This window comes from Aotus nancymaae, unplaced genomic scaffold, assembly GCF_030222135.1.
Source record: "Aotus nancymaae isolate 86718 unplaced genomic scaffold, 86718_ANA_hifiasm-v0.15.2.pri h1tg000076l, whole genome shotgun sequence".
NCBI lineage: Eukaryota > Metazoa > Chordata > Mammalia > Primates > Aotidae > Aotus > Aotus nancymaae.
The window spans coordinates 14,137,032-14,159,164 of NW_026988491.1; the positions used below are offsets into that span (position 1 = coordinate 14,137,032).

The window sequence follows — 22,133 nt, forward strand, 5'->3', positions numbered from 1 at the left end:
AAGTAATACAAGTTCCAAGGTGAGATGGAGGATGAAAACAATGAAATAGCAGTTTATGTCACTGGTTTATAAAATGCTTGACAGGTAACTGGTCCCCAGTTCTGGTACTCCCAAATACCAATAGTTAATCTCTATGTTGATAAAGCATCAATTTCCTGCAAGGAAAGCACAAAAAAATTTAAGTTAAACTTGAGTCTATAGAGGACCAAATCAGTCTGAAAATCTAGGTTTCATTTCTAAATCAGCCCCTCACTTACAGCATGCAGAATTGAGGTACCATATAACTAACTGTTCCTAGGATAGGTATGGGAAAATCCCTCATGAAAGATTGGCCTACATTATTTAAAGAAATACAGGTTGTCTTTCAAGTCCTAAAAGTTCCTATGGAAAATATCATTCAACCTCTTTGGCCAGAAATCTAATGGCTATAAAGCATTACATGGACAGTAGACAAGTCAACATTTTAAAAAATAGAACTTGCACTCTGATGTCTTTTTTCTTTTTTTCCAGAGACAGGGTATTGCTCTGTTTCCCAGGCTGAAGTGCAGTGGTACAATCATAGCTCGCTGCAGCCTCGAACTCCTAGGTTCATGCAATTCTCCTGCTTCAGCCTCTCAAGCAGCTGGAACTACAGATGTGTATCACCACGCCTTGCTAATTTTAAAATATTTTGTAGAGATGAGGGTCTCAGTATGTTGCACAGGCTAGTCAAAAATTCCTGGCCTCAAGTGATCTGCCTACTTCAGCCTTCTGAAGTGCTAGAATTTCAGGCATCTCTTAAGATACATTGTCATGTATAAAAATATTATGTTCTGAGAGTAATTAAAATGGGGGTAAAATTGAGTCTTAGAACCACCCACTGACCCTATGATTGTATTCTTTTTAGAACTAAAAGTCCTGAGAGACAGATATATAGTCTGCTTTCTTGCTAACCTAAAAGAAAGGAGGGTCAATTATGAAGACAAACAGCTGCACGTCAGTGGACTCCACAGGTAACTCCTGGTACCCTAAAAGCACTATTTTAGTCCAGATAAGCCTAGTAAATTAGACAGAAAGGTTAGATTACTTTCTTTATTCACCTTTGGAAAAAGAAGAATGAGTTTAGGATTAAACAGTGTCAATAGTAAGACTCAAATAATGTGAAGATTTCTCTAAATCCTGCAGTGATCAGCATGTGTCTATCAGATCTCAAAACAAGGACCCACAGAGAGGCCCATATACTAAAACTTACAAGGCATATGCAGCCCCAAAACTTGACACAATGCTTGTGAATGATCAATTCAGTTTATAGGAAACCATTCCCTTGCTCTTTTTCATTATTTTGCATTAAGGAGGGTCAGTTAGTTTGCAATTTCCCTAGTGATTCACCACTGCTGGCTGCCGAGACAGTATACCAAATTGATTTCAAGCCCTGATGAGCATCCAGACCAAATGAAACCTAGATGATCTATAATCAGACTTTACTAGAGAAACTGCACACATAGAAAAGAAACAACGTTAAAATCCGTAACAAATGTGTTCACTATTTTTAGTTTTGCTTCCCTTCCTTGACCTTCTCAGATAACTAGCTCAGGCTTGATTAATTTCTGTATGTGTATTAAAGGAAGACATAAATTTTCAGAAGCATCCTAAATAAACTATCACTTCTTTTAAAAAAAAAAAAAAGGATAAGAGGAGATAACCTCTTTCTGGTAAAAATACAACACACTCTTAACTAAGCAAGACAGAAAATGTACCCGTATAACTGGTCGGGCATGATGGCTCATGTCTGTAATCCTAGCACTTTGGGAGGTCGAGGTGGGTGGATTGCCTGAGCTCAGGAGTTCAACACCAGCCTGGGCAACATGGCAAAACCCTGTCTCCACTAAAAACAAAAAATTAGCTGGGCTTGGTATTACACACCTGTAATCCCAGCTACTTGGGAGGCAGAGGCATGAAAATTGCTTGAACCTGGGAGGCAGAGGTTGCAGTGAGCTGAGATTACGCCACTGTACTCTAGTCTGGGAGACACAGCAAGAGTCTGTCTCAAAAAAAAAGAGCAAAAAAAGAAAGTGTATTAAATATCTGTTTAATTAAGATTTCTCAGTAAGACACTATCATTAGCCCTAGGAAGAAAAAGAGAAGTTGTGTTTCTACAACTTTCTGATTTTCTCTTTTCTGCACTTCAAACACAGGCATTTTTATTTGACTCCCTCCCACAGTGAAAACCTGATTTATAATATTTCAGTAACCTATTAAAATTTTCAGTCATGAGGGTTTTCTTTTTCTATTGTACTTTTCCCCCCTACCAAACTCACATAGTGCAGAGATGCACTATGACATTGGCTTAGAGCAACAAACATTGATCTGTTTCTTCACAAGTCTATTTTCTTTCAAAGCCCTGTTAGAATCATAACTTGCTAGAATTGAACAACAGTTCATTTTTTTTCTTTTTCGGATGGCTATCTGTATTCTAGAAGGACAACCGTAATGTTTAGGTTTTTCTATATTCCCTAACCTGTATTTTAAACTTTAAAAAAATGTTTTCTTAAATGAACTTTCTAACCCAGAAAAATACCAAAAAAATAGCCTTCTAATCCAAAAGAGTAGTTTAAAATGGATGTACGTGACACCATATCGAAATTAAATACACTCCCAACCATTAGAAAAATCACAAGGAGAAAAGTCTAGAGAATTGAATTCATATCACTTACTAATGTACAGTGACTTGAACTTTGTGATATGAACATAGAATATGTAAGACACCATTTTATTACTGCTGTCTTTTCAGAATGACAAGGAACTCAATTGATGTTAGTTGTAAATTATATGTTGGTTTATTATGTGTTTTAGACAACTACACAAAATTGCTGTTTACACATACCATCAAATAACTGTGAGATTGTAACTGTAGGGGTGTGACATGAGACAAAATTAGCGCCCAAGAGGGTAAATTTCCACATCTGAATCTTGGTTGTCTGGCTACCTAACTCACTATAATATTTAGAAATAGAGGGAAGAAGTTAGGTATTTCATGTCATAAATCTGAGAGGTCTTCACCAACCTCACTAACTACCTTAGGTGTCTCCAGCGCCTAGTCAATTTCCTTCATTGCACTTTTAACAATCTGTACTTACTATTTGTCACTTGCTCAGTGCCCTTCTTCACCACCAAACTAGAAGCTCCTTGTGGGCAGGGACTTTGACTGTCTTACTTACCACTGTAATCCTATGACTAACAGCTAATTAGCAGCAGTAGGTGCTCAGGAAACATGTGTTGTGCTAATGACACAATGATTGAATGATTCTGCCTTAGGAGAAACCTGCATTGATTCTATAGCTTTATAATCATCTACTTTTTTTCTTTTTTTTTTTTTTGAGATAAGACCTCTCACCATGTAGCCCAGTCTGCTTGCAAACTCCTGGGCTCAAGCAATCCTCCTGCCTCAGCCTCCCTAGTAGCTTGGGACTACAGGTGCATACCACGAAGCCTAACTAATTTTTTTTAACTTTTTTTTTTTTTTTTTGAGACAGTCTTGCTCTGTCACCCAGGCTGGAGTGAAGTGGCATTATCTCAGATAACTGCAACCTCTGCCTCCCAGGTTCAAGCTATTCTGCCTCAACCTCCCAAGTAGCTGGGACTACAGGCAGGAGCCACCGCGCCCAGCTAACTTTTGTATTTTTAGTAGAGACGGGGTTTTACCATATTGGCCAGGGTGGTCTTGAACTCCTAACCTCAAGTGATCTGCCCATCTCAGTCTCCCAAAGTGCTGGGATTATAGGCATGAGCCGCTGCACCTGGGCTTAAAAAAAATTTTTTTTAGACACGGGTTCCTACTAGTTGCCCAGGTGGTCACAAACTCCTATAAAGCATGACATTTAAAAAATAAAATCTAGCTCTGGTAATTTTCAAGTAAAATTCTATAGTTTTGAGCAAATATTTTCAAATCATCAACAGATATTTCTTGAGAGCCTACCATTTGTATAGCTTTGTAGAGAAATACAAAACATGAATTTCACATTAAAATGTACAATTAAGGAACTTTCTCTCCTAAATAATTCCAAGAAAAACAAACAAATGATTACATAGAAAAGATCTCTTAGTTTTCTTTTTAGCTCTGCCCACTTTCACAATGCTGTTTCCTTCCCCCCATTTCATCTGAATCCTAACAGGAAATGATTTATCAGGTGGCATTAAACTATTGGTCCACGATCTTTTATCCAAATCCTTTGAGGCCAGATGAGTTGTGGAATTCTTTTTTGGGTGTGGGGGGAGGGGTGGAATTTTCCACAGTAGTGCCATGAGTATAGATTACATGATCTCCACAGTAAGGTGTGGGGCTACTCTAAACAATTAAACACATTAATGTGTCTGCAACAAAAACATATAAATATTTGGAATAAAGACTACAAATGGCCTCATTCCAGTTCAAGCCAAGTTTTACCACCAAATGAGTTGGGGGGAAAATTGGTTTCCAAAAATTTTTGGACTTCAGGATTCAGAATAAGGAAGAGAGGAATTGAACTGACCTTATCCAAAGACTTGGGACAATAAGGACAATAGCTTCTAAGAGGCTGAGTCCCCAGAGCCATCTCTGGAAAGATGCATTTAGGGGGGAACTATGAGGAAAGAACAGCTCTTGTGTTTATACAGGTTCTGCCTACAGACATGACTTTGACTCGGAAGGAAGTAAGCTCTGGCCAAGAATGCTATGGAAGAATGGTTATAGAGAATACCACGGCATTAGGAGGTGTTACTGTTTTGATGGAAAGAATACTGTCAGAGGCAGAGACTCTAACCTTTTCGAGCTCCAAGTGTGTGTTCATTAATTTATTGAACTAATAATCTTCCAGAGCTTACCATGTGGCAAGCTCCATTCTAGGAAACGGAGAAACAGGTGCAAAAGACAAAGTCCTCACTCCCCTGGAGTAAACAGCTACTCTTCATTGAACGCTCACTATGTGTTCACACCTGGGCCCTGACATACCTAATCTCTCTCCTTTAATTAGGTTTCAAAGCCATGATTTGAGGTCCTGCTTTGTTAACAATTTCTCTGAGTCTCGGTTCCCTCATCCGCAGCACAAAGAATAATCGCCAGATAGGGCAGTGTGGGAGGAAGAAACAAGATGCTTTGGAAAGAATTTTGAAAATGGCGGGTGGAGGGTGAGCGAGAATCAACTTTTTGTGTGGGCAGGGCCTTTCCTTGGCAACCTCGTCTTCATTCATCCAACCCCCATTTCAGATGACGACTATGTACCAGGTGGGCCTGGTGCTGGGCACTCGGCCACACAGAGAATCAGACCAGCGATTACTCTCAGAGAACCGGCAATGTACTGTGGAGGGTAAGGCTGGATCTCGGGGAAGCTTCTAGAAGGAGGGAGGGACAGGATGGAGTCAAACCACAAGGACCTTGCCTCCTGCGGATACTAACAGCCTCGTAGACGTCTCGCACCGACCCGACCCGGACCCTAGGCAGGAAACGGGAGGTGGGATGGCAGCCGATGTTTCCAGACGCCCCTCGAGCCCCATCACCACTCCCAAGCAGAGGCGCTTACCTGAGAGGAAGGTCTGGCCACTGCTCAGGGACCAAACTTCCTCGGATTTTCCACCTACGCCAGCCAGGCCCAAGGGCCCAGGCCCGTCCCCACTTCCGCTTCCTCACTACCCCTTCCTCACTTCCGGCCCCAGTGCAGTTCTTCTCAGGACCTCAAACAAGATAGTTGCAGATACCCGAGCTGGAGGGTACCAAGGAGAATGAAGGCAAATGTCTTCGTTTCACAGTCTGCTGGGCTAAGACATTGCCCAAATCCTCCTTTCAAAGAAGAAATATTTACAAGTGTGTTACTAGTGTCGTTTTAATTGACTAGAAACACCACCAGCACGAGATTGCCACCTCAAAGGGCAGAGAATGTAATAGCAGTCTATGAAGAGCAGTGTGTGTGATGGGCAGTGATGGGGTAGCTCCAATGACTGACGGCTTCAGGTGCCACTGACAGGTAGTTGTTGATGTATTCAACTGATTTTCTGTGAGCACCCGCTTTGTGTCAGGCAGTAAGGACTCGGAGATAAAAAGCAGCCCTTTGCTGGATACGTTTACAAGCTAGTGGAGGTGACAGGCACCTTCACAGAAATTTTGACAAGATATGTATGGCATAATAAGAGAGAAGAGAGCATCTAATTCTGCCACCAAGTATTTAAGGGAGGTTTCAAGAAGAGTTTACATCTGAATTGAATCTTAAAGGATGACAGGGAGTTCACTGGATAGACAAAGTAGAGGAGGACATAAGAGGCAAAGCACACATCATGTGTAAAGGCGTGAAAGCTGAGCCAGCCTATTATCTTGGATAAACTACATGTACTGTACTTACTACAGCTGTCACAAAGGCTATTAGTGGAGCAGCAGAGGAAGGTGAAATAGCAGATGGAAATCAGATCATGAAGAACCTCGTCCATACTGCAAGGTAATTTTATCCAGTAGGCATTGAAAAATGTAATTGAACCCACGTGTTTGAATGGAATATTGACTAGGATGAGGAGGAAATAACAGAGGATAATGAAATGCTTAGTAGACAAAAGCAACATTTGTTTCTATCTCCTGCTACTTCAGTCATAATTATAATAGTAATAGCCCATGATATTGATACTGACATTTAAGTAGGTGAATCCAATATAAAATGATAGGAGGTATGAAAGAAGTTGGTGAGTCTGAAATATTTTTTGGCTGGCTATAATATAGAGTAATGGGGTGGGAGCCAGAAGGAAATCGAAAAGGCGACCTGATAAACATTGTTCAGGGCCTTGAATGCTATGTTGAGGTATTTGGACTTTATAAAATAGCTGGGGGCAAACTGTAAGTATTTTATACATTGAGCTATAGTTTATGAAGATTTTTTGTATGTGTAGCTTATGTAAATCTCAAATGAATGCTGAGAAGTAGTCTTTATTATCCCATTGTACAGGTGAGAAAGCTGAGTTTGGGGAATATGCATATATTCTACATTATTGATCACCTGCTATGTGCCAATCATTATGCTGAGCTATGACACTAGAAGGAAGTTATAGTTTAATACTCTCATAGAGGAAACAGGAATAAATCAGTAATTGTAAGTAGTTGCCACAATAAAGGCAGACAGTGTTATGGGAGTGAAAGGGGGACTTGTCTAAATCTGTGTAGTCAGGGAAGGTTTCCTGGAGGAGGTGAGCTTAAACTCAGTTTGGAGAAACAAATAGATTACAATAACTTCCCAGAGATATTTAAGTAGGAAGCAGTTTACCTGAAACTTGAACCCAAATCACTTGTGTCTAGCTCTTTACCCTACTCTAAGGACCAATCTTTGGTCCTTGATTTTAAGCTCTATCAGCAGCTCAGTCACAAGTCTACTTGTTATATTTGAAGAAGGTCAGAGATTCCAATTTTTTATTTTTAAATTCATTTTCTCCTTTTAAAATAAATCTGTGTGCTAAAAAAAAAAAATAGAGTGGAAGCAGAATAGAGGAACTGGAAGGACAGAACGTTGTGATAGTTTAGGCGATAAGTGATGAAGGCCATAACTAAGGCAGAAGTCATGAGCATGGTGTGAGTCTCCACGCTGTTCACTCTCCTCTTACACATATACTTTTATATATAATGTTAAAGTGTAGAAGTTATGGGACTGCGCTCCAAATGTGTGTGGCAATGAGGGAGAAGGAAGAGTCTACAGGGACTAAGAGTCTGCAGATGACCTTGTAAATGACTGTTGCTGTTCACCAGGATGAACATGGTCTGAGGAGCCAGTTTGGCAGGAAAGTTGGACATTTTGAATGCCCATCTTTGGACATTCGGACATTTTGAATCTGAGGAGCCTTGAGGGCAACAGGTGAAGATGTTCAGGGAACAGTTGAATAGAGATAACTGAAGCAAAGAAGAGGGTCTGGAGCTAGGCTCATAGACTTAAGAGTAGTCAGCACGTAGAAGGTGATTGAAGATGCAGGTGTCAGGTAGGAGATAGGGCAGGATTAAAGACGGCAGTCCCAATAAACAGTGAGGGGGTTGGTTAGGCTTGGCAAACGTGTCAAGTGTTACCAACCTAGTGAAATTAACTCTGTTCAAGTGACATTGTGTAAGGGGTCCTTCTTATCTACTTTCCTCCATTTGGGGGCACAATTTAGTTGCAATACTGTAGCATCCACTAAATACAAATATTGTTCTGTGGTAGCTTGGTTGGTTTTTTCCTTTAATTTGTTGAACATGGGGTTCTATAAAAGTGACCACAGTTTGCTTTACCTGGCTTCCAGGACACCATTTCTCCTTCCCATCTCCTTGACTCATTCCTTCTCAAACCTATGACCCCTCAACTTTGAAGGAGCATTCTCTAACCTCTTGTCTTCTCTATCTGTATTCACTCTGCGGGTAGTGTTATCCAGTTGCAAAGTGGAAAATACTCTTCAATTCTGACAACTCTCAAGATTTTCTCTTCAGCCTCTCCTGACCTCCAAACTCATATGTCTAACTACCTAGACCTCTGCACTGTTATGTCTCATGGGCATCTCAAATTCAGTAAGTGCAAAACCAAACTCCTCGTCTTGTCTTCCAAACCTGCTCTCCCACGGTCTCTCTTGTCTCAGTAAATGACACATCCCTGCTTCCAGGTTCTCAGGCCATGAGTCTGGGAGTCACCTTCACTCCTCTCTTTGTCTCTCACAGCTCTCATCATATCCATGAGCTTACTTTTGAAATACAAGGTGGCTACCAAGTCTAGATAATAAATGATTTATCGATGCTACATTCTAATGCAAGTTACCATAACATTAGCTATGTTTCTAGACTTTACGATCACCCTGTATACTCAAAATCCAACCACTTCCCACCACTTAGACCTTCTCGCTCTAAGCCACAGCCGTCTCTGGTCTGGACTATTACCGTAGCCGCCTAATTGGTCTCTCTTCTTCTGTTCTTGCTCCCCTGCGATCTAATTTCAACACAACAACCAGAGCTACCCTTTTAAAACTTAAAACCCAAGTCAGATCATATTACTTCCCAGTTCAAAATCTTCCTTTGGCTTCCATCTCACGCAGAGTAAAATCCAAAGGCCTCGCCATGGCCAGCAAGGCCCTACATGTTCTGCTCTCTGATCTCCATCCCAACTCCTCCCCGCTTCACTCACTATGTTAAACATGCCCCCAGCTGAAGTCTTTGCATCTGCTAATCCCTGTACCTGCAAAAGCTATTTCCCCAGATACCCATCTGGGAAGTACTGGCTTCTTGACTTTGTTCTGGACTTTCCTCAAATGTCCTTTGATCTCCCAACGTAAAGTCACAATCCCCATTTCAGCCACACTCCCTGTGACTCTTGCATCATTTTATTTTTCTCCCTAACAGTACTACCATCTGATATACCTCCTGTTTCTCCCTTTACCAGAATGTAAGAACCAGGGGAGCAGAGATTATGTTTTCTTCACTGATGCTTTTCTGGCACCTAGAAAAGGCCTAACACAAAGTAGGTGTTTCAACTTTCTTTATTGAATGAATGAAAAGAGAACGTCTGAATTCACACTATTGAATAAGAAATACACATTTTACCACAAAGTTAAATTAAGCATAATTATGAACAAGAAGTTCAGATATTGGCCAGGCACAGTGGCTCACACCTGTAATCCCAGCACTTTGGAATGCTGAGGTGGGCAAATCACTTGAGGTTAGGAGTTCGAGACAAGCCTGGTCAACATGGTGAAACCTCATCTCTACTAAAAATACAAAAATTAACTGGGTGTGGTGGCAGGTGCCTGCAATCCCAGCTACTTGGGAGGCTGAGGCAGGAGAATCATTTGAACTCAAGAGGTGGAGGTTGCAGTGAGCTGAGATCACGCCACTGCACTCCAGCCTCAGCAAACAAGGGAGTCTCAGTCTCCAAAAAAAACAAAACAGAAGTTCAGATATAAACAAATGACTCCTCAAAAGGAATTGATAAAAAAATGTTAAACAAAGTATGATTTTTAATAAACAGTTTCTCCCTTGTGGCCAAGTCCAGATTTCACATGTTACTGAATCCTCCTCATCTTGCTGCTATTTTTCTGACTATCTCATGATAGTGAGGACTGAAATGCTGGCATTCTCATGTTAGGGTCTTTATTCTTAGGATCTGCCTTTGCACTCGTTCAATTACAGAGCTGTTATGAAATAAACCACTCAAGTGGCCTTGCTTCCCTCCCACTATGCTCTGCATAACATGTCTGTCAATCAGTCCTTACTACCAAAATAACTTGCCTTTGAGATTTTTCTGTTCTGCAATCTGTCCCATGCTTATAAGGGGAAGGATTATATTCTGCTCCCTGGGGAGTGGTGCCAGTGGGAAATTAGCTTCCTCATTAGGGTACAAGCTGAAAACACCATAATACTTTCCATGTAACACCATTCAACATTTTCCCTTCGCTCCCACTCCCCAACCATAGAATTTTTTTTTTTTTTTTTTTTTTTTTTTGAGATGGAGTTTCTCTCTTGTTGCCCAGGCTGGAGTGCAGTGGTGCTATTTCAGCTCACTGCAACCTTCGCCTCCTGGGTTCAAGCGATTCTCCTGCCTCAGCCTCCCGAGTAGCTGGGATTACAGGCACGTGCCACCACGCCCAGCTAATTTTTTGTATTTTTAGTAGAGATGGGGTTTCATCATGTTGGCCAGGCTGGTCTCGAACTCCTGACCTCAGGTGACCCACCCACGTCAGGTGGATTCTAAAGTGCAGGGATTACAAGTGTGAGCCACCACACTCAGCCCCAAAAATAGAATTTTAGGGACTCGTTTAACCACTTCAAAACCATTGACTTGGGAGCTATGGAAGAATTAGAACTGTAGCCAGAGGATTTCAACATTTAAAAACTTGGCAATAGAGCTGTTCAGTGTAATGATCCAAGAAGGTCCTTAGGAGGCTGAAGAATTCTGAGGCCAAGGTTGAGATGTTATTATTTTTAAAGTAGCAACATGTTGTTATTTTTAAAATTTTACCTTTTAATGTGGAAATAGCAAGGATCCTTTTCAGATATAACCAGGATTTAAGAAAGTTTGACAGACTTACATTAATAAAAAGAAAGCCTGTTATTAAGGAGTTACAGGGCCAGGCACAGTGGCTCACACTTGTAATTCCAACACTCTGGGAGGCTGAGGTGGGCGGATCAACTGAGGTCAGGAGTTCAAGACCAGTCTGGCCAACATGGCGAAACCTCGTTTCTACTAAAAATACAAAAAAATTAGCTGGGCATGGTGGCAGGTGCCTGTAATCCCAGCTACTTGGGAGGCTGAGGCAAGAAAGTCACTTGTACCTGGGAGATGGAGATTGCATGAGCTGAGATCGTGCCATTGCATTCCAGCCAGGGCAACAAGAGCGAAACTCTGTCTCAGGAAAAAAAAAAAAAAAGAAGTTACAGGTAGAAAATTACTTCTTTTAACTCATTCTACAAATATTTACTGAGCATTTTCTATCACCATGGCACTCTGCTGATTCTTCTTTTCTGTTTCAATAAAAATGTTGAGCAATTATAACCAAGGAAAACGTTTTAAGAAAGAAAGTACATTTTGAACAAGGTTTAGTTATAAAGAAGGGAAGAGATGGAAAAGGATGCCATTTCACATTGCAGAAGAAGTTTAAATTTTAGAAACCCAAATTGAGTTTCTCCTTCTTGACGTGCTCCTCTTGGTGTTCCGGGAATGAATGCAAGGAGCGTCCCAGTGAGCCAACGTTTCTCCCCTCGTCTTGGATCCAGGCCCCAAACTCTGAATGGTGCCACTTAGCAAGTAGCAATGTCTCAAATTTTCTGTAAAAGATGCAAAGTTGGTAATCCATTTTCTAGCAAGAGCAAAGAGAAAGGAAGAGGCCTTCACAAGTTGCAGTTGATATAGGGGGAAGGGTGAGCAGTACATTTAAAGGTAAGAACTAAGGAAGTTGAAGGTAACAAAATCCTCAAAGTCAGTGGAAAGTCTTAAATCCCAGAAAGCCTTCAGTCCAAGATAAGACAAATTGAAGTCCCAGAAATCAAAGGAACTGGTTCCAACTCATGCTGGACTGTAGCAAACCTGGGATGAGAACTCATCCCAGCTCAGAATGTTTCTTTTTTTTTTTTTTTCTTTGTCCAGAGTAATACTACAGGCTGAGTGCATGAACAAAGCATCTTCCCTGGAGTCTTAACATTGTGAGTGATCAAGGGAGATCTTAAATAAGTTCCCCCAAGAAATCCTAATGTTCCTCTGAATGCATGACTGTACCAAGAGAATATAAGAGTTTTCCTTAAGATCAGTTTGCTGATGGACCATATCTAGGGCTAAAAATTTTCTTATGTGAACACAAGTGTTCAGGGGGGATGTTGTTAAAACTGAAACCAAGCATAAAGAAGCAAAAGTGTTTCAGTGAACCTCCTGCATTATAGTTTGACTCTGGCAGCAAGAAAACAAAACCGCATAATCTAAGGCTCACGCCCAGCTCTCTGAAGCCCCGTATGTGCTAGTTCCTGTGTGGTTTGCCTACAGACTGCAGGGCTGCCTAGGGGTAGTTTGGAGGAGGGAGGAAGAGGTGGGGAGGAAGAGTACAGTTAATGGATCTATACACTTGCCCCCACTTTCAGGGTGGCACTTGGAAGACAGCACAAAGTGGATCTGTCCTCTGAAATGCAGTAATTCTGATGCTTGAATTCGTCTTCCTTCTTGCCAGAAAGGATTCTAATAACTCGGTGTCAAAGCCAAGACATAAATTCAACCCCTTCTCTTCCAAAAGGTATGTCATTATACAACATCTGTACATATACTCTAGAAACTTTGAACAGTTTTATAATTTGCAGAATGTTCTGTATGAGTTAATTTAAATGAATCTCATGGGTTCTCTAAATACTGCTTTTAAGTACCATCAGCTAGGGCCTCTAAACCTTTTGCTGTGACAACATTCGTGGTAATGGGATTTGACTTTTATCAAACGAACTGGGAGAACACTTGTTCCTTACCCAGTCCGTAACACAAAAATCTCCACAAACTGGCTTCAAAAGCATCTCAGGGAAAGATTTTCGACCTTGGGATCACAGAGATAAAATTCCACTTCACCATGGTCAGGATTTAATCCAAATTGGAAGGGATTGGAGGAGGTGGTAGAGGGCTGAGCAGTGATGAATGAACACCATAACTCTGAGGTCAGGATTTCTCTCTTTGCTTGAATTTCTAGTTCTGTTTGCATTTTTGTTATCCGTACAAAGATCACCAGTTTTCATTCCTTTACAAAAAGAAAACTTTATGTCGAAATGTGTTTTGAAAGGCTACTGTCTGTCTTCATGCCAGCAGTTAGGCTCCATCCCTATGACTGTCTCTGGTTTAGGTGTCCAGTCTGAAGATAGCTGCTTTGTGTTCTTTGTCCCACTTCTTCCTGAGCATGAGGATTGAACACACCAACCAAAGGTTTCACTAATTTAAAATTTATCGTATTGCCCTGACAGGGATACTGTAAAAAAAAAAAAAATTACCGTATCTACCTACCTGGAATTAGGCCTTATTAATCAAGTATATGCAACATAATTTGCACACTGTTGAACACATATATAGATAAACTAGGAGAGGGAAATGTTTTAGATCTAAAAATCCAATGGGAAAGATTTCATGTGCTCTCATTATGTTGTCTAAGGATGGGAAAGTTCAGGTTGAAGAATCTTTTGTTCTGCAGCAACGTTTATCATAAACTGTTTAGTTCTTTAGTGGGTCCTTTTTGTTTCTTATTTTTGGTTTCAGAAAGAACATTTAGCAGAAGTTACTCTCCTTTAACAATCCAGTATTGTATATAAAAATTTATAAAATAATTTTATAGTGATCCTCTTTACAAAACCGTCCACTATTAAATAAGGAACATTGTGTAAGTAGAGGACCACCTATGTATATTTAATTTTCAAATTTGAAAAAAAAAATCTGACTCATATCCTTTTTGAGAAATTTTCTTTCTTTTTTTTTTTTTTTTGTAAAAGAGAGGTGGCCCTGTATTACTGAATAAAACTGCTTTTTTTAGATTGAGCTTGGAGTGTTTCCCATACGGTAAACTGAAATCTTATTCTCCCCAATTGTAATAGATTTTATCTTTTTAAAAATGACTTTACTGAGGCAGAGGAGAAGGAGATGATCAATCTATTCAATAGTAAGAAATATTTCTGTTGCTAATACAATATCCTTTTGAATATCTCCCACATCTTAAGCCCCAGTGAAAATCCCTTTCAATTGCTCTATGTCTACCTCATAGGAATATTTTAAGAATAAATGAGTTCACATAGATATGAAATGCCTTAGGAAAAAGGCACTATAAAAATACAAGGCGATATCATGATTAGTTATTTCTTTGAATCTTGATCGTTTTCTTCCCAGTTCTTATACAAAATGTCTCTCACTTATTTCCTGAAGCTGTCTCTTTTAGGACTATTGCTTTCTAGAAGAGCTGAAAATGATCCTAGTTCCAACATAATTTATTGATTCCCAGATAATGACACCCACTGGTGTTGATGACTGATAGGGTTCATGCCTAAACTTGAGTAGAACTTGCCCTTTTTTCCTGGATCAAGAAAAGTCTGCAATTGTTCGAAACGTGTCAGTAAGTGTGATTCCATCAGGATTTCTTAAATAAGTAACAATTGCTGCTGGGTATTCCTGGGGACAGATTATTCATTTTTGTGCCCCTATAAAACAAACCCAAAACGTGTTCAAGAATCTTTATAAGTTGTTTGAATCAAACAATAGGGTTGATAGGGCCCCATTTTGTCTGTCTGAACTATTTGCCCAGAATATCTTGATCTGTAAAGAAATAACGTAGCCCTGGCTGGGCGCGGCGGCTCGTGCCTGTAATCGTAGCTCTTTGGGAGGCCAAGGTGGGCGGATTTCCAAAAATAAATAGTAATAATGATAATAACACAGCCTCATGAGTCTTTTTTCTTTTCTTTTCTTTTTAAGATGGGGTCTTACTCTGTGACCCAGGCTGGAGTGCAGTGGTGTAGTCACGGCTCACTGCAGCCTCAACTACCCTGGACTCAGTGATCCTCCCACCTCAGCCTCCTGAGTAGCTGGGACTACAGCTGCACACCGCCAGGCCTGGCTAATACTTTATTTTTAGTAGAGACAGGGTTTTGCCCTGTTGCCCAGGCTGGTCTTGAACTCCTGAACTCAAGCAATCTGCCCACCTCAGCCTCCCAAAGTGTTGGGATTACAGGTGTGAACCTCCGCACCTGGCCTACCCTTTCTTTTTCACTTAAAAATTTCCAAGAAAGCATGGCCGTGTTTAGCAAATAAACATTTTACAAACATTTATCAATCAATTACTATGTGCCAGGCCTGGTGCTAGGCACTGAGTCCTCTTCAACAGTGTTAACATTAAGTTTCAATAAACTTGAGTCAATAGGAATTCAGTAAATAATTTTTAAAGATTCTTTTATTTTTAAATATGCATTTATAAACAAAAATCTTAGAGAATTAAAAGAAACTATCACAAAGTACATAACAATGCAAGTCTTATATGCTCTCTAAAGAAAATGTTAAGAACTATCTTCACTATCTCAAAAAGATAGTGAAGAATGGCCGGGCACAGTGGTTCACGTCTGTAATCCCAGCACTTTGGGAGGCCAAGGCAGGCAGATCATCTGAGGTCAGGAGTTGGAGACCAGCCTGGCCAACATGGTGAAACCCTGTCTCTACCAAAATACAGAAATTAGCTGGGAGTGGTGGCGGGTGCCTGTAATCTCAGCTACTTGGGAGGCTGAGGTACGAGAATCGCTTGAACCTAGGAGGCAGAGGTTGCAATGAGCTGAGATGGCACCTCTGCACTCCAGCCTGGCAACAGAGCAAGACCGTGTCTCAAAAAAAAGGAAAAGGCAGTGAGAAAATAATCCGAACGTAAAGAAAAGTTGAAATATTAGTACTCACTAGGTTCAACAATTGCTAACTTTTTGCTATATTCGCTCCATCTGTATGTATTTCTTTCTGAATTACTTGTAAGTTGCAGACACTTCACTCCTAAATCATTGAGTACACATCTAAGAATAAAGGCATTCCTCTATATAACTACAGTACCATCATTAGGCCTTAGAGGATAAACAGCAAGTCCTTAGTATTACCTAATAACTAGTGCAGATGTGACCTTCCCCATTTGTCCCCCAAATATCTTCTATGCCATTTTTTTTTAAATCTAATTTTTAAAAAATAAGAACATATTTTGCAGTTGGATCTCATGTCTCTTTCTTCGACACTGGGTGTTTGTAAAGATGAAGCCAGTTCTCTTGACCAGGTCCCACGTTCTGAATTTATTATTGCCTCGTGGTTAATTTGTTCCTCTACCCCCTTTATTTCCCATAAGCTCCAAGTTAGGCCTTTTAGGGTGATTTGATTTTGATTGAACACTATTTGCATGGTGGCACTGGGTGCTTCATATTGCATCTTACCGGGAGGTACGGAATGCCAGGTTGTTCCACTGTGTGATGCCATGTTTGATCAGGGCTCAAGGTAGCGATCGTGCTCTGGGGAGCTCTTGTTGTAAAGACACTTTTTCACCCTTTGCAATTAGCAAGTAGTTTCAGGGGGTGACACTTTGGCACTGCAGCAATACCCTGTTTCCCAACAATGTCACCCAGTGATTTTCGGTAATAATCTTTGCCTAAATTGATTATTTCACTGGTGTTCATATATATTTTTAATACACTTTGCAGATGGATTCGCCATGCAAATTTGTCATAATCAGCAGCAATAGCAGCTAGAAATATTTATGGAGTGCGTAAGTTCAGGTAGTAATAATAATAGCAGGTAGTGTTTATTGAGTGCGTGCTGGTGAAACCAAGACAGCCTAGGTGTGAGCCCAGTCTTTTACTTATTCTTTTTGTGCTTCGATTTCTTAAGCTATAAAATGGGATTAGTAATGGTGCCTATCTCATGGGATTCTTCTGAAGAGTGAACGATTTATACGTGTAAAGTTCCTAAAACAGTGCCTGTTATTATTGTTATTTGCCAAGCATTGTTCTAATACTTGCAGGCACCAACTCGTTTACTTCTCCTAATGGTGCAATGAAGAAAGTGCTAATATTACCCTTTTTTCACAATGAAGAAACTGAGGTACAGAGAGGTTCAGTATGTTGAGCAAGGTCACTTAACTAGTACCCGATGGAGCCAGGATTTGAACCCAGGCCATCTGGTTCCTGGGCACTCTCTCTGATGATGGGCACATGCAGTGAGGAGTGATCCCAGTGGAACTGAGTGTAAATAGCCCTCACGCATCCAGGCTTGAAGTTATTGAAAATCTGGGAGGTTGCTACCCAAACACATTTAAGGTTTCACTCATCTGAATGAGAACAGCATTCCACTAAGCACAGATAAGAACTCTTATTACATTTACATAGCGTAAGGCTCTGTACAAGAAACCTTGAACATAAAATACTTGGAACTGAAAGGAGTAGGAGAACTAGGAAGTAATGGGGCGGGGGAGCCTGAAAGGAACAATGCAAGAGGGGAGTTATAAGACCTCAGAGCCTTAGGGTAGAAGATGATATTTTGATATAATTAGGAGGGAAAAAATTCCTCTCATTTTTCACATTCCTGTACTACATAAAATTTTACCAGAAAAACACAAGAGTATAAGCCATTGGCAGATTTATAAAAGGCCACAGTGGATTTCCGTATGAGATGATGGATGACTCTTCTGAGTATGTAGCTTCCCTGTTGGTTTTCTCCTATACTCAGATATTCCATAAATCGGCCTGTGGCTTCTGAAACTGTATTGAGAAACAGCTGTATAAACTAGGTATTGGTCCCTGCTCCTTCATTAGCATTACAAAAGGGTTTGACTGCTGGGTTGAATCTGACCCACTCCTTCAATGGCCATTACAGAAAGCTCTCAAGTGTAATTTTCTAACGAGAACTACAAATAAATAAGAAAAAAAAACCATCATTAATAATGTTTTTTTCATTTCTAACACAGTCATTGCCAAATTGGTTCTGCCTTTTTGTGTTTTTTAATGAAAAGCAGGCTAATTGATCAGTTGGTCATGAATAATACTTTTTCATATGTTTTTCTCCACACCCCTCAGCCTTCTAGAACCACGGGCTTAATGTGTCAGCCTACAAATGGTTCATGATTTGTGTCTTTTGTCTAGTGCTTTATGGGAAAATATTAGAAACAAACTGCTGAGAACTCAGTAGGAACTCAGTAAATAATAAGTAGATAGTTCTCTTGTTAAATATAATTTTAAAGAAACTCTTTCGAAATAACTAGGAAATAATACAAGGGAAGTACAAAGTGGGGTGGAAGGCCTGGCTGACTTGTAATTTGAAATTTCTGTTCATCGTTTTATAGGTCACAGAGTTTAACCCTTTATAGAACAAAATGTAAAGTCAGATAGCTGAAAAGGCTCTCCTCCTCTAAATAGATTTGTTTGAAAATATAGATCATTAAATCGGTAAGACTAACAGGAGAATCTCAACCAAACATTGAGACAACTAAGAAAATTGTCCAATTCTAATACCTGATATCAGTACTTTAATTCCACCATAAATACGCTGATATCCATAGCACATAGGTTCTTACTGGCAGTGGTGGGATGGGTGGGGGAAGGGGAGCGTCACAGATAATTTGAGATGTTGATGAAAGCTATGAAAACTCTCCCCAGTGGGAGAAAAAACGATGATGCCTAGCACTTATCCTTACACAGCTTTGCACAGAATTTCCATGGGAAATTCTGGTGTCCATCCATGATAAATCACTTAGTGTCAGGCTGGATGCGGTGGCTCACACCTGTAATCTCAGGACTTAGGGAGGCCGAGACGGGTGGATCCCGAAGTCAAGAGATCGAGACCATCCTTGCCAACATGGTAAAACCCCGTCTCTACTAAAATACAAAAATTAGCTGGGTGTGGTGACACACGCCCACAGTCCCAGCTACTCGGGAGGCTGAGGCAGGAGAATTGCTTCAATCCGGGAGGCAGAGGTTACAGTGAGCCAAGATTGCGCCACTGCACTCCAGCCTGGCACCTGGCGACAGAGCAAGACTCTGTCTCAAAAAACAAAAAAAATCACCTAGTGTCCATCTATATATATATCCTCAACAGGAAAAATTTTCTTTCTCTAGAATTATTATATACTAATCCTGATGGAGCTTTAAAAAGAGCTGTCATGCAGGCTCAGTGACTTTGGGAGGACAAGGTAGGAAGACTTCTTGAGCCCAGGAGATTGAGACCAGCCTAGGCAGCATGGTGAGGCCCTACCTCTACAAGATACTGTTTTTAAAAACTAGGCCTGGTGGCTCACACCTGTAGTCCAGGCTACTCCAGAGGCTAAGGCAGGAGCATCCCTTGAGCCCAGGAAGTCGAGGCTGCAGTGAGCCATGTTCACATCACTGCACTCCAGCGTGGACAACAGAGCGAGATCCTGTCTCAAAAAATAAGTAAATTTAAAGAGTTGTCATGATCTTGTTTGATCTGGCTGTGATCTTTGAGGTACACAGACCACAGATTTTACCTCTCATTCTGCAGAATGGGGAAAGCAAGGCTTGGAGAGTTTCCGGGACTCGCTCAAGGTAATTTCCTAATGTCTGCCAGAACTTAGCACCAAGTCTGTCACGTTGTAGCCTGGACTCCTTCCACAACACTGGTCCAGACACAGCATTCTAGACATTCCAGAACCCTTGATGGGCTTCTAGAGAGCTGAATTCTGGCTCTACCAGAAGCTACCCACGTGATCTTAAACAAGTCAGCTAGCTTCCCTGAGCCTCAGTTTCCTCCTCAATCAAGTGAGAGGTTAGACCATGTGTTCTCTGAAGCCCTTTGATTTTCTGCAGAAAACTACCTAATCCCACTGGGTCTGAGAACAGAGGGAAATGACTTTTTCTATCATCGATGGCAATATCCTTCACCCTTCCCTGTAGGGCATAAGAGCTGGCACCCAGTTCTTAACGGATTCCCCTGCAACGTCCAAATCCCATTAGAAACTACAAAGAACTCAATAGTGCCTTTGTGGGCTTTTTGGATGTCATGCTGCTGGTTGCCTCACTTGCTGCAGAGCTGACTGTCCACAGCAATTATACTCTAACCCTGTGCTCTGCATCAGGCAGCCATCCTGTGAGATTTTATTACCCCTCTTGGGTAGTTCAGGGAGTAGTATGGAAGTAAATAATGCTGATGGGCTTATTTTGGGCCAGTAGACCCTTATCTTTCTAAAGAGGTTATGCCTTTCAAAGGGCACAAAGCTTTCTCCTTGATTTTTTTATTATGAACAGTTTTATGCTTTAATGTCCCAGAAATGTTCTTGGAAGTTGGAGACTCACAAGAGGGCCTGCAGCTGTCACTGCAGAAACCCCGAGGCTAGATGGACACCACCACTCTCCCTTGGCCTTTGGAGTCATCCAAGCTAACTGCTAATATTTGTGATTAGCAGGTTTTGATAGGAAACTGGGGCCTTAGGTCTCAGTCTTTCTGTGCTTCAAATATTCTAAGTGAACTTCAGGCTGGCAAGTGGAGTTAGATCAACTTCCTACAGAGAGTATCATCTACTCCATACCATATCAGGTCACTGGACCATGGGAGGTTATACTGACCAGTGATGAGAGTGACAGAGTGTGAACTTGGCTCCTGTATTTTGTGTTCTATGCTCAGCCTCACAGATGACTCACTGTGCCTCATTCACTCCTCTGTCCTTGAGTGAAATTATGCCATTCTTTACCCTGCTATGTAACAGACTTTCGAAGATTCATGTGTTGCTGCCTCAACCATATCTCATTTGCACAATGCAGAACATGGTGCTTTCTTATGTAAATAAGCTCATTTTGTGGAATTTTTATTTCCTAGATCAGTATTTTAAAATAGACTACTAATTCATTTTATAAACCAATACTATTATGACTTAACACTTGGTACCCTGTAAGTATCCAAATAATCAGAGAAGAAGAAAGTGTGAAGTCAAGGATTCCCCTAGCTGAAAAGAAATTCCCAATACCTGGAACAAAATAGATGGAGCTTTTAGAAAGCAGACTTTGTTTTTCTCCAGCATAGATTCACAACTTCCATTTTAAAATGTAAGATGTAAGGGAGATTTATGATACAGCTGCTTTGTCAGCTCATATTATTTCTTAAAGCGAAGGGTCAATTAGGTGTTATTATCATCAAGAGAGCATGCTGTAATGCTTCATCTTGTAGATGCTGTAAAAATTACCTGTCTGATTACTTTAATTCATCTTTTGGCTACCGTCTGCAGAAATTCCCTCAGTCCCTAGCTCACGGGTATGCAGATATACTGAGAACATTTAGGGTAATAAAAGCAAAAAAAATAATTGGGTCCTTTCCCCTAAAGAATGAACAGTGTATTTGGGAAACTAGGACAAACAAACAAACAAACAAAATGCACCACAATGCAAAACTCCTGATAAGGAGATTTTAAAAAATGGCTTAAGATGGAGATTTTTAGAAAGGACTTCTTGAAGGAGGTGCATCTGTAGGCTGAGAGAGATGGATTAGCAAGCAAGCATCAATGCATCCACAAAGCTTTACACATCAAGGAAATCGTAGAAGGAACAGGGTCTTCTTTGCTGAAGATCTGTTTATTTTGCAAACAACAAAAAGAGTTAGAAGGGCCATGTGAAGTTTCAATGGGGAATCCAGATACTAAACTTCTGCCACTGGAAACTACCTCAAGATCTTTTCCCAGCTAGCCTGCTCTTCCCCTACTTCCAATCATGTCTCTCAAAGTCTTCTCTTTCAAGCATAAATGTCCTTGGTTCTTATAACCACTCCTCCTATGAGGCAGTTTTGCGTGCTGCCATTATTTGAAGCATTCGCCTCTGGTTGGACTCTAGTTTAGGGTGTCTCCTAAGTCATGGGGCTCAGAATGGAGCAGTGCTCTCCAGGAGTAATCTGAGAATGCAGAACACCATAGGGTAGTTGCCTCCCTTGATCTATAGCCTATAGTTCTATTAATATGGCCCATGATTGCATGAGCCATTTTGGCATCCATGTCACACTGCTGACTCATAATGAAATTGCGGTCAGCTAAAACCCATGAGTTCCCATGTGCTGTTACTAAGCCAAATCTTTCTTATTCTGTACTTACACTGTTGATTTTTTAAAATCCCTAGGACAGAGGTTTAAATATAAAACATTTATTTCTATTCCACTTGATCATATGGATAACAGCATGTCCAAATCTTTCAG

The 22,133-nt window shown here is 40.7% G+C and overlaps 1 protein-coding gene across 1 annotated transcript in view; it reads left to right on the top strand.

Annotated features, from left to right (window-relative positions):
- Positions 1 to 12,626: 12,626 nt before the first annotated feature.
- Positions 12,627 to 22,133, top strand: part of GRAP2 (GRB2 related adaptor protein 2) — a 75,418-nt gene continuing 65,911 nt past the window's right edge. The window contains exon 1 of the mRNA XM_012459009.2: positions 12,627 to 12,711. The gene's annotated coding sequence lies outside the window, so the exon portion shown is untranslated. The remainder of the gene's footprint in view (positions 12,712 to 22,133) is intronic.